Source organism: Mixophyes fleayi, unplaced genomic scaffold (assembly GCF_038048845.1).
Source record: "Mixophyes fleayi isolate aMixFle1 unplaced genomic scaffold, aMixFle1.hap1 Scaffold_912, whole genome shotgun sequence".
NCBI classification, from domain to species: domain Eukaryota; kingdom Metazoa; phylum Chordata; class Amphibia; order Anura; family Limnodynastidae; genus Mixophyes; species Mixophyes fleayi.
The window spans coordinates 1-12,155 of record NW_027448644.1 but is presented as its reverse complement, the minus strand read 5'-3'; the positions used below and the strand labels follow the sequence as shown (position 1 = coordinate 12,155).

The 12,155-nt window shown below is 38.9% G+C and overlaps 1 long non-coding RNA gene across 1 annotated transcript; it reads right to left on the bottom strand.

Annotated features, from left to right (window-relative positions):
• Positions 1-692: 692 nt before the first annotated feature.
• Positions 693-12,067, bottom strand: LOC142136030 (uncharacterized). Its single transcript, XR_012687444.1, has 2 exons — positions 12,028-12,067; positions 693-2,714 (listed from the first exon to the last, which is right to left on the bottom strand). It is a non-coding gene; the product is annotated as an uncharacterized LOC142136030 (long non-coding RNA).
• Between the last annotated feature and the right edge of the window lie 88 nt (positions 12,068-12,155).

The following is a 12,155-nucleotide window of genomic DNA, read 5'->3' as shown; positions in this document are numbered from 1 at the left end:
TTTCTTGTAGTACATTGTCAAAGGAATTTTTGGATGAAGCCAATATATTAGCAATAAATATATTTATTTATTTTATTTTTATCTGATGTGGTATTTTTAATACCTCTTGTATTTGTTTGTTTGCTGAGGAGAGGGATGTGAGCAGCATTGTAAAAGTTAATTCTAAGAACAGATGTTGCCAATTAACTCCAGGTGAACAAGGACATTTGTCACTCTCCCTTGCAGTCTTGAGACCCCAATGGACAATGGAACACCTAAACTCTCTTTCAACCAATTGTAACATGACAGTATTGTAATACAACCTACTTTTTTTTTACTGTTAAAAGGAACTGATTAGTGGGTGGATGGGCAGAATAACAGATTAAAATATGGATGATTACATTATTGCAGCGCAAGCTTTTTATTTAGTTAATAAACCTTTTTATAATGTTCTTTGGTATAGAAAGTGTAATTGCTTTATCAACAGATTTTTTTTTCTCATCACCTGCTGGTTGTCTGTCATTTCACCTCATAGTTGCTGTTAAATATTGAGTTCAATGGATGCACATCTTCACAGGCTTTCATGCATACAACAAAATACACACAGAAATATAATTAATATATCTCAGATAATTAAATGCTTGTATTCACAGATGTATGCAATTTACAAGGAAAACCTAACTGGCGCTTGACAAAAGACAAAACACAGTAAATACCACCTTAATATATCCACTGTTTATTTCAGCAAATATCTTGTAAATGAAAATCAGTCAACAATACAAAATAAAAACACAAAATAAAAATTAAAAAGGAAAAAAAATCTTGCCAGTGAAAAGGAAAACTCAATCATTTATCTCATCTGAAAACATGTTTAGAGCACCATTTACATATAATGCTTTATCAGCATTAGTTTTTTTGTGATGTTCCTATAGGAGAAAACAAAAAAATAAAAGTGTACTACTGTTGTATCACACAAAATAAAAAAAAGTTTCACTATGGGTCAACTGTGCATATATTGCTATAAAATCATTCTTACTTTGGCAGAACCATAGAAGCATTACATGACAAGCTGTTATTAAATTTAGTGCTTTTACATTGTTGAAGAGGGGATATCACCAATTCTGACCTCACACCATTTTTAATGTTTTTTTAAAAAAAAATTTTTAACTAATAAAAGAAAATGTGATTGCTTTAGTTCTAACCTTAATTCCACAAAGACAGAATGTGCAATATATCCAATTCAACGCCCTTTCGCAGAAATTTAGTAAAGTGCTGGTAATATCCTTAGACCATGTCAAACATGAAATGAACTATAAAGCTTAAAGCTCCTTATGACAAGAGGACTCAGAAGGTGTATTATATCTTTGGCAACATAAACGAACACTCTGGAAAGCTAAACACATTTATTTCTTGTTTTTTCAAAACACATTTGTATCTCAAACTACAGAAATAAAAATATGTGCAAATGTATGGAGTAGTAGTATACCAATCAGTGTGTTTTGGCCTTTGTATAAGCCACCTGTTTTAGAGAAGTAGAACAAACAATTAGAGGACCTAAAAGACCAAGTAAAACACTTAGGACAGAGTCACGGGCGCTTTGAACACTAGCCGATATCCAGCTAGATACATTCCAACATTCACAACACAAATCTCTCAATGCTGACACACTGAAGTGAAAGGGGATCCATTTACATTAAACTGAGAACCTGCATGGAAAAACCCACAAGAGTTACCTTTCCATAAGACAGGTAAAAGAATATTAAATATTATCAAAAGTACAATTTAAAAAGTTCTTTACCTTTACATTTGTAATGTATTTTTCTGTGTTGGCGTGACTTTTTTTTGCATAGAATTGGTCTTTTAATAATCCAAATGTCAATTAAGGTGCAACATTTGTCTTCACTTGCAGTCCCCTATCAAATAAGATCTGGATACTATTTGCATTCAAAACCAGTAATACATTAAAAACAAGGGGGTCATGAGAAAATCATTAACACAAACCAGATTGCAAAGATGACCACTAGCAGAATAAAGGCTTAATGTCATACCTCACAACATGTCAGTCCCCTGCAGCCGGGGGCGTGACCACATTGTGATGGGGGTGTGGCTACAACCCAGAGGGCTGCCTACTAGGCCACTCATTAGATATTTTGATTCCCACCACAACATTCCCACCCGCAGGACAATCATGCCCCTAAATTCGGAACGGTCCCGCTGAAATCTGGGCTGTTGCAGTAATTCTTGTGAATTTAAGTACAGAAATATTCATATGAAATTGAGAAGACACCTGAGCACATTTAATGTAATCCAAATGCTCTTCTGGCTTAGAGGTTCTGATTGTTGTACTGTTCAAATGTATGTAGCCATAAGCATGACTACTAGTCCAACTCTAAACATTCTAAAATAAAACACCTGTGTTTGATTTACCTTTTTTTACTTCAGCATTGGCCCAAAATAAACTTGTAAAAATATGGAAAAAAAACAACTTTATTAACTACCACAAAAACAAGTATTGAGTATTATTTTAATAACTATAGCCTGATACCACTCTAGCCTCCATAAAACAGCAACATGTTCTTTAGAAAGAGCATTTCCTTTAAATGTCTTGTGATCTTGATAACTTTGCTGTATATTGTAAGATTGGGAAGGCCATGGCAAGTTTATAGATCCTTCTTCTGAGGGGGACTCAATTTTCTCATTCCTTGTATCCGGGACAAAAGTTGATTAATAAATTCCTGGAGGATAAAACAAATTATTAAAAGAATGTCTATTCAGTACAGAATCACATACCTATATGTATCATCATAGTCAATTTGCGTTATCATGTCAACATAAAACATCAAAAATGTACTCTGGGGCAGGTCAACGCAAAACATAAAACCGCAAAAAAAACCTCAAAAATACATTTTCACTCTAAGGGCTAGATTTACTAAGCTGCGGGTTTGAAAAAGTGGGGATGTTGCCTATAGCAACCAATCAGATTCTAGCTTTCATTTATTTAGTACCTTCTACAAAATGATAGGTAGAATCTGATTGGTTGCTATAGGCAACATCCCCACTTTTTCAAACCCGTAGCTTAGTAAATCTAGCCCTAAGTTTCAAATATAAACCATATATTCTTGTTGGAACACAGATGTATCACAGGTTGACATTTTAAAAGATTCCCAGGTAATTATTTCATTTGTGATTCTGTGAAAAGTGGAAAACATGCACTGTTAATGGTCCCAGAGCGCACTGGAGTTGAGGAACACTGCTCACGTCAATTACGTTAATTTACCGAATGCCAAGGTTTGCTTTTTTACATGACAGACGTTATTTTTGTTCTAAGTTTAATCTAAAATACAAATCACTGTAATGGCATCAACAGGGATTTTAAACAAGTGTTACCAGCTATAGCAAATCTGACAATAAAGCAGGAAGGAGCTGGGGGCCACAGGTCAAGTCTCAGAGGGCAGACTGTTGCCCATCGCTGGTTTAGCATATTTCAGGATTTGTCATCAAGACTTAATTACCCTCCAGGTGTAGGATCAAAATGTTAGAATCACTCAGGACCATGTTTGTTACTTGTAATGGTTTCTGCTACTGTTTTTTTCTTCTGATTTTAGAGTTAAACTTTAAAGATAAAAAAATATTTTTTCTTTTGAAGGCTTGATATTGTAATGCATCACAGTGTGCACTTTACAATGTTTCCAGCAATGTTGTGTGGGATGTAAAGAAGTAGTTTCTATTTCTTTGCAATTTCAGTACGGAGAACAACTTAGGTGTTACATCATGCTTGATAGCATCAAGGGTTTTGTTCCCAGCTGAATCATTCCAGTCCTTGCCTCAGTCAGCTTCACATTCCGCCACATAAATAGAACTGAGAAGGTGATAGCACAAGGTGGTTTTTATGTATATTGTGCTATGGAATGTATGACCTTGAACAGAAATTAAAATTAAAGCTACAGCAGTGAGACTTTATAATTATTATTAAATTATCCTATTTAATTGCTCATACTTTGGAAACATGAACTACATAAAAATAGTAGTTTAGAATATGTCTTTAGATTAAGATAAATTGATGCTCTGCCGGTATCTGCATGATGTTTGTATGGGTGCGCACATGGCGTAGCATGTCATGATAACAGTACGCTTGTATTTAAGTTTTTTCCCCCTTGTATTCTATGCTGCTGTCTCTCCACATATAGCACTTCTTACCAAACTTTATTTCAAAGTATAAGGGGCATATCCAATTAGCATTCGTGCCTGCGATTACGCGCAGCGGCACGGGGTCCCAATACCACGAAATCGCGGATTTCCGTGCGCACCCTCATAGGGTTGTCAGGGGAAATCTCCGATGTTGCAATACCGTAATGACACTTGACAGACAGGCGCGTATGCTAATTGAATATACCCCCTTAATGTCTAATAAAATTATTGATGTACTGTACATATATCTGCATGTTATTCCTCTGGTTGAAATTTCTTGATATGTAAATAGTTATGAACCTATTATAAACATTTAACCATGGTAGACATATATAGACAGGCCTAGGACTGTAATATTTTTTTAATTTAATATTGAAAAACAAACTTAAAAAACTAAAATTACAAAAAAAAACAACATTTTTTCAGAGTGATAATGTCATCCAAATTCTGTATGACCTGTGTAGATGAACTTTGATGCAAGTGCTTAAAACCAACTTCAGAAATGTACAAAAAGAGCATGATTAAGGGAGAGCTGGGGGGGGGGGGGGGGTGGGGGAGAGGACAGAACATGTGCCTAAGGCCACTCTCTCTAATGGTGCCCCCCTGGACCAGGGTTGGACAGAGTTGCAGCACCAGTCCCACCACTGCTACCATAGCAGCACAGCGGCACCTGCTCCCGCTCCCGGACACAATTGTGTACAAAGACTTCTGGCTCCCTTAAGCATCACATCTTTAAGTCAAGTTCACAAAGCTTGAGAGCCAGGACCCACTGTTTATGGTGTGGAAAAATAAGAGAAGAAAGAAGGTAATTATGATCCTCAAGGGTCACCATTATTAATTTAGTCACTTAATTCTAGACCATAAAGTCACCATTATTAAGTGCCCTGGGCCCCCCAAAGCCTTATTCCAGCTTTGAGTTTATAGACTCTAGTCAATAATCTACCACTTTACATCAAGCCTGTAGTGTGTAGATATTTAGAGTTGAACGTAACCATTTTGTTTTACATAATTTTTTTTTGTACATATGCTCCTGCGCATATACACCTGTCAGGAGGCGTCTCTCTTGTGGATGCTGGAGGGCAGGTCCAAGATGCATACTGACAATGACATGAATCTACCGCATATGCATTTGATGCCGGCCTAAATGCATCTTCAGATGTGTCTGGTTAAGCATACTATGCAAGATGCAAAATTGAAGGTCTGTGGTTTTTACTTAAATTGCATCCAACTCTATATCAGGCCCCTATATTCACATAACATCACTTTCACAGCCATAGGAACATAGGAATAGGTCACAGCTCAATTTCAGTGCCTCTACAAATGTATCTTTCATTGAAGGAGAGTGGTGATGAAAATGATTGCAGAAAACATGTGGACAATGGCTGTATTGAGATCTACACAGTATCAATCTAGTGACTAACTAGAGGACCCATCACACTGTGTGACAGGTTAGAAGAGCTTCGTCCCCGCATCTCAGGAAACTGGCGTTATTTCCCTAGCAGCAGTGAACAGGTTCTGCATGCATGTGCCACTGGGAACTGAGATAATGAATGGGTTAGGAGAGAAATGAGAGGTAAATGTAGGGTGCGAGGCTCGGTCTACTGCTTCAAAATTGATGATCACACCTCCCCCCATCATGTAGTGGCCCCACCACCTATCCTAGTTCCAAGGTTGGTGAGGTATAGCTGTTGTGTGTGAGACACAGGGCCCACCATCAGGGGGGTTAAGGGGAGTACATTTGCTCCCGGGCCTGGGCTCAACAGGGGGCCCGGGCGGCAGTGTAACACATACTTACCCAGGGGGCCCGCTGTCTTCCAGTCTCCGTTGGCCCTCCACTGCGTCTCTGCTGGTCTGCGCTGCTGTCTGTTGCTGTCTTCAGCGCTGGCTGTCAGCATGACAGCCAGGCAGCAGAATGCTCGATCGCAGGGGTGAAGGAATCATTCCCCTGCAATCATGTGATCTGCCTGTGACAGCCAGGCAGCTGCCAATCATGATCGCAGGGGAATCATTGCTCTGCCCCTGCGATCATGGTGAATGTTCCCTTCTTCACTGATTGTGTGGTGTGACCTGACGTCAACACCACTGTTCCCGCCGCTGCAGAAGAAGAGGGAGCAGCAGCTGCAACATCTCAAACTAATTATAATTTATAGATTTTTTTTTTTAGGGCTTTCTGTTTGGGGTGGGGCCGTCATTTGTACTGGGCCCCATGATATCTGATGGCGGCCCTGTGTGAGAGAAACCTGCAACATACTTGACAGCACCGTTTGCTCAGGATGAGATAATAGACTAAGGGATTGTTTAAACTCAACAGCAGGCTTAATTGGCTTTCTAGGTTAAAAAATAAAATAAAAAAACAAAACAAAAAAAACAAAAAACTGGCATGCCTGTATACATACAGGGCAACAGTGACAAACTTGCAACTCTACCTCCTCCTGTACTATCACCCTCAGTGTGTGGTCAATACATTTTTTTTTACTTTTTTCAGACAGTCTCTAGCTGTGAGAGATGAACTTGTCAGATGTGGTAGGTGACCTTGGGAGGCTGACTCAGACCCATTCAATGGTCTGTATTCAACATGGCTTTAGAGAAAAAAAGGAAGAGAAAAGAAAGGAGCTGCCGCTCCTGCAACTATGCTTTCCAAGGCCCAGACCTATGTGACCTGCCTACAAACAATTTACATCAAACACTATGTTGTGACCATGTTTTACTATTTCCAGCATTCACATTTCCATCTTGGACAGCCTTCCTGAAAATTGGCACTTCAAAATCATTGCACTAAGCAGGTCCCAAAAGTGTAGCACGAGCATGCATCTATGTTTGTCATATGGTTTGTGACACACGCACGTTTGCACACAAAATTATGTTCTGCTGTCCGGCACTTTTTTAGCTTTGTAAATGCCAAATTAGTACATTGCAATTTTAATTACACAGAAACTGTCAATGTATATAATTGATAATTATAAAAGTCAAACAACCATGATAAAAAAATTTTGGCCTGTGAATTTAAATATATCGAAATAACAAATATTTTAATAGAATTAGTTAGCTAGAAAAATAGCTTGGTAAAATTGTGTGTTTTAATTAATTTGTTGGTATTTGTGACAAGGGCAGTTAAAAAGCAATCTTGTGAATAATATACAGTAGTATGGTGTGAATAATAAAGTGACTTTACTTTAAGAAGTTTACCAAATCCTCTCCATTCTCAAGAATAGTACTTTGGTGGGGACCCTCCTCTGAGCTTTAGGAAATGTCTTACAATTAAGAAAGAGTTTAATGATAAAAAAATAAGAATGCCGGGTATATGCATCAGTAATATTCAGGGTGTCGTGCAGCAACACCCATCTAACAGAATGTGAGTGACGTACTTGTACAGCTCCTGCAAATACAACATGTATTAAGTATAAAACACACAGATAGGACAAGGGGATTTCTCAAACATACAAATACATGACGTCTTCTCTCTAAAAAATACCAAACAGCTAATTGCCATCTTACAAACTATCACTAAAATCCCATCAGCAAATTTGATTTTATATATGCTCACACCCATCACTAATGCATTCCCAAACAGACATATGCTTCCTGTGATGCTATCCGTAGGGGTATATTCAATTGGGCCGCGTTATTGTCAAAAGTCACGCGGCTTGCGCACTATTACCGTTATTACGGTAATAGTGCACGTAATTACCGTTATTACGGTACCTTTAACGCTGGCTTTCTGCTACCAGCTCAGTCTGGGTTAGAATTACCACAATAATGGTAATACTATAAATTCTGCATTACTTTTGCGAGTAACGAGGCTAATTGAATATGCCCAGTAGAGTGTTCCCCAGTGCAGGACGGATTGGCAGCCACTGGTTCAGTGCTTTGTCCAGGAACTGGTTTATATCTTTTTAATAAATGTAACCAGCTGCATCAAGAGGTTCAAAACACAAAAAAAAGTGAAAAAAGATCACAAATGACGTTTTAAGTGATCTCAAAACGAGACATTAACGAGAATCACAACTGTTAAATAAGGCGCACAAATCTGTCTTAAAAAAAAAACAATTACCTCCAGGGACTTAAAGCATGTATTTTACAGCATCTTCTACCAACGGGAGCAGATTAACACTTAAAGCTGCAACATTTCTTATGTATGCAGCTGTAAAATTTCTCAATGTTTTGCACACCTGATGATTTCAGATTTTACACACTTTTTACAAGAGGCAGAAAAAAAAAAAGTCACATATAAAGTTGCAAAATAAAAACAAACCTAAAATATGACACTTTTTACTGGAAATATACTTTTCTAAATTTACTCCTGCACTGCAAGTGTTTCAAATACAGTGGAGTTCACTGAAAGCGAAGAAGTGGATACAAGAACAAAAACAAAGCTTAATGCAACAAAATAGGGATGTGGATCATTTGTGGGGGGAGGCTCATCCACTTATGGATTTAGGCTGTTGCATGAGTTTTTGCATCCTTGTAGAATCACACCATACAAAAAAAATAAAAAAGTGCCAGTTTGGGCTATGGTGTCCACTTTTGGCAATTATGCAGAATGCCTCACACTATACAATGTTCCCCAGCCTTGTTAGCAGAGATGGCAATGTAAGCCCACCCATCAAATTTCGAAAAGACACTCATGGCTTACTCATTCCCAACATGAGTTCCATAGTTTTCGGGACCTCCTGGAACCAGAGGTAAAGTAAAACTTCTGTGGGGGACAGGGCCGTTGTGCAATGAGTCCTTTAATTGCTGGGTGCAGGGCCAAAATGACACGCTTCAAGATGCCATGAACGCTCCCATCGCCAGACACTTCACAAGGACATGGACAGGATGTGCGGAGAATAGTCTGCTCTCATGGGAGTCCAAGAGACCTACCAGAATATATGAGAGCCTCCCAGGAATTCTAGGAGTGTGGGCAAGTTATACTCTACACTTCTTTATATGAGTAGGCAATTGTTCCTAATAAGTAAAAAAACAACAAACATAATAGCGGTTGGGATACAGGAATTAGTGAGAGACTAGAGAAAACATTACATTGCGGGAGTCTCCTTGACATTCCAGGAGGTATTGGCATGTCTGTTACTATCACACGCTTTTATTACACAGGAATCTTAGTGAAGTCGTGTTCCCTGAAGGAGGTTGAGTCTGTGTGTCAAGTAGAATTCAGAACAGTTCTAGCAAAGCGTTCCCCATATTGTTACAGCAAGCAAGCTCTAATATGAGCTTAGAGGTAAGTGACATTTTCAATTTATTATTGAGATATAGATATATTTTAAACATATTATCTCTATGTATATATATATATCAAAGTGGGCTGGTATACATTGGCATGCCATACCACCACTAATCCCCCCTACTGTAACTGGACTCCGTAAATATGCAACGGATCTGTTGCCCTCCTATGCCTTCCATCCCCCTCCCTGTAACACAGCCTCACCATGCCCCTCTCCCCTCTGCATAAGGCAGCCTCCCCTCACCCATGCAACAGCTTCCCTTTCTATGTCCCCAAGGCGTGTGACAGCTGCATCCACTGCGCCCCCCCCTCTCATTGTTTGACAGCTTCCAAACGAACAATTTTGGTTCTCCTGCATCCAATCCAGCTCCCAAAATGGAACTAGCAGTCCTGGAACAGCTTCTTTAATTAGGATCACACAAATGCAGCCAAAAACTTTTAAATACTGGGCATTAGGGCTTCACCAGTGGGTTCTGTTTAAGAACCCACTGGCGAAGCCCCATCTGGTTGTGAAACCCATTTGGACTACTACAGTTCTTACATATATATATTTTTGTGTTGCTTATTATTTTCATATTTTGTTTCACCAATACAGGAGAGAACTACTTGGCTACAGTAGCTATCAGAGAAACAAAACAGCCAAGCCGCTTAATCCTAAAACGAGACATTGTGGAAAGTCGATGGGTTGGAGAAGGTAGATTTATGAGGGATAAAGCCAAATTCAATAAGACTCTGAAGCACCAGACAAACAAAACTTCCTTCTACCAACCTTTTGGATGAGAGAAGTTGAAGAGCTTTACAAAGGTTGCAAACAGTTGAAATCTCTTAGTTCTAAATTACTTGACCTTTAATAAATTGCTGATTGCAAATGGAAAGACCCCTGTGGGTAGGGGTACGTTGACAGTCTTCAAGGACAACCTAAGTGCGAATTAATTAACAAATCTAAGAACGTTTTATGTAAAAGAAAAAAACAAACAAACAAATAAGGACAGTTCACTCACAGACATTTTTTATGCTCAGAAACAATGTATTACAAAGATGCCAATTGCCACTCCATGAAGAGAATTTAAAGCCAATTCTACTCAGAAGAGTAGCTTATCTGTATAGATAAGCTAGGCACATTAACACCCAAGAGGTTTAAATGGTGACTTTAAATCAGAGATTGTATTTTTTGACATGTCTGCATACAAGGATTTAAATGTTATATCCTCCATAAGTACAGATGTGTGTAAGTGATGGAACCCATGGAGACATGGGTCAACAGCTCCTGTGGAATGAGCAGGTGCATTAGTAGCCCTGAGGACAAGGTTCATTGCACATTGGTGCATCCACAGATTATGCATAACCGGATGAAGGAAACAACATCCTTCCAGTCAGCTATCAGAATTCCCAGAAGACCAAATCTATTGTTTCCCTGATGCCCTGCCAATTGTGAGTTGTGTCCCAATTGCAGGACCTCCAGCTGGCAGCCAGTAGTGCCATGGGCACCTTGGCAAGTGCTGCCTTCAGAATCAAATCTGAAAGTACAGTATATTGGTTTCACTGTTCAGGATCATTCGGGATTCAACTTCAGGGAGAGTACATTTGCCTTGACATCGTTCAATCAAGGCTGGTACTTTATTATGAATTCAATTTAGCATGTCACAGCTGACCTTAGCTGAGGTGAACCTATTTGAAAAGGCAAAGGGATGAAGGATATCCTTGTCATTAGTCTGGGAGAGCACGACTGCTGCTCCACTCTCTGATGAGTTAACTTTGAGCGTATGGGCCTGACTGGGGTTGGGATCCCAGAGTATGGGTGCCATGGTGAAGAGACTAGAAGCCTCTGCAATACCTCTCGCATGGCTGTGATGTTCCTCGAGCATGCTGGAGAAAATAAGGATAGCATTCAGGATGTCTTCTATAGGTCCTTAAAGAAGGAATTCATATCTGAATATATAGTGATTTAGTTAAACCCCAATAGTCTCTACACAATGAGTTAGGACCACCCTATTAGCAGAAGCGCTGTTTAGTGGCGGGTAGCATATTATGTGTGTAACTGAGAATTCTGCATTTTTATATACAAGTAGAAAGGCAGCTCACAGCAGTGTTTCTGTAAAATAGTCTTCAGTAACCATCTCTGTACAAAAAATGAACACTGTATGGGTTGGAGACAGGATTTTGATGAACTCTCACTTCAAGTTCTGAATGAGACCAGTTCCCAGTGACTGGAATTGACACATCAGGACCCAGATAGTCTTGTGGGTTACAAATGCTGTCAAAAAACCCCAAAAAAAACAAATGCCCCCCTTTCCCAAAAAAAACCCCAAACGAATAAAAAATGTGGGTCACATAAAGTGATAACAGTTAATACCTTGCCTGACTCAATAGTTTATGTTTGGGAATTTGCTCCCTTCTGAAGTGCTAGGCGGTCCCAAAACCCGTAATTACAACCCTGTGGCTTTCAGATTCATGTAGTCAACAAACAATCAGGATCAGGATCGTCCTACCTAAAAATCAGAACAGTTGGGAAGCATACCTTTTAACAGATACAAAGAGTAAAGGTTAATTAGTCTGGTTACAAAAGGGTGATGTGATTAAGTACCTGCATTATTTTCAGTTGAACAAATTATACATATAAGGAAATAAAAAGTAATTACCTCTGTTGGCTTGTAGCAGTCTACTAAAGATTCCTAAAAGAAACATTTCAATAAGTTTGTTATGGAATAAAATGAAGCACATGAAGAAGCACAAACAATGGTTTAGCATTATCAAAACATTCCCATAA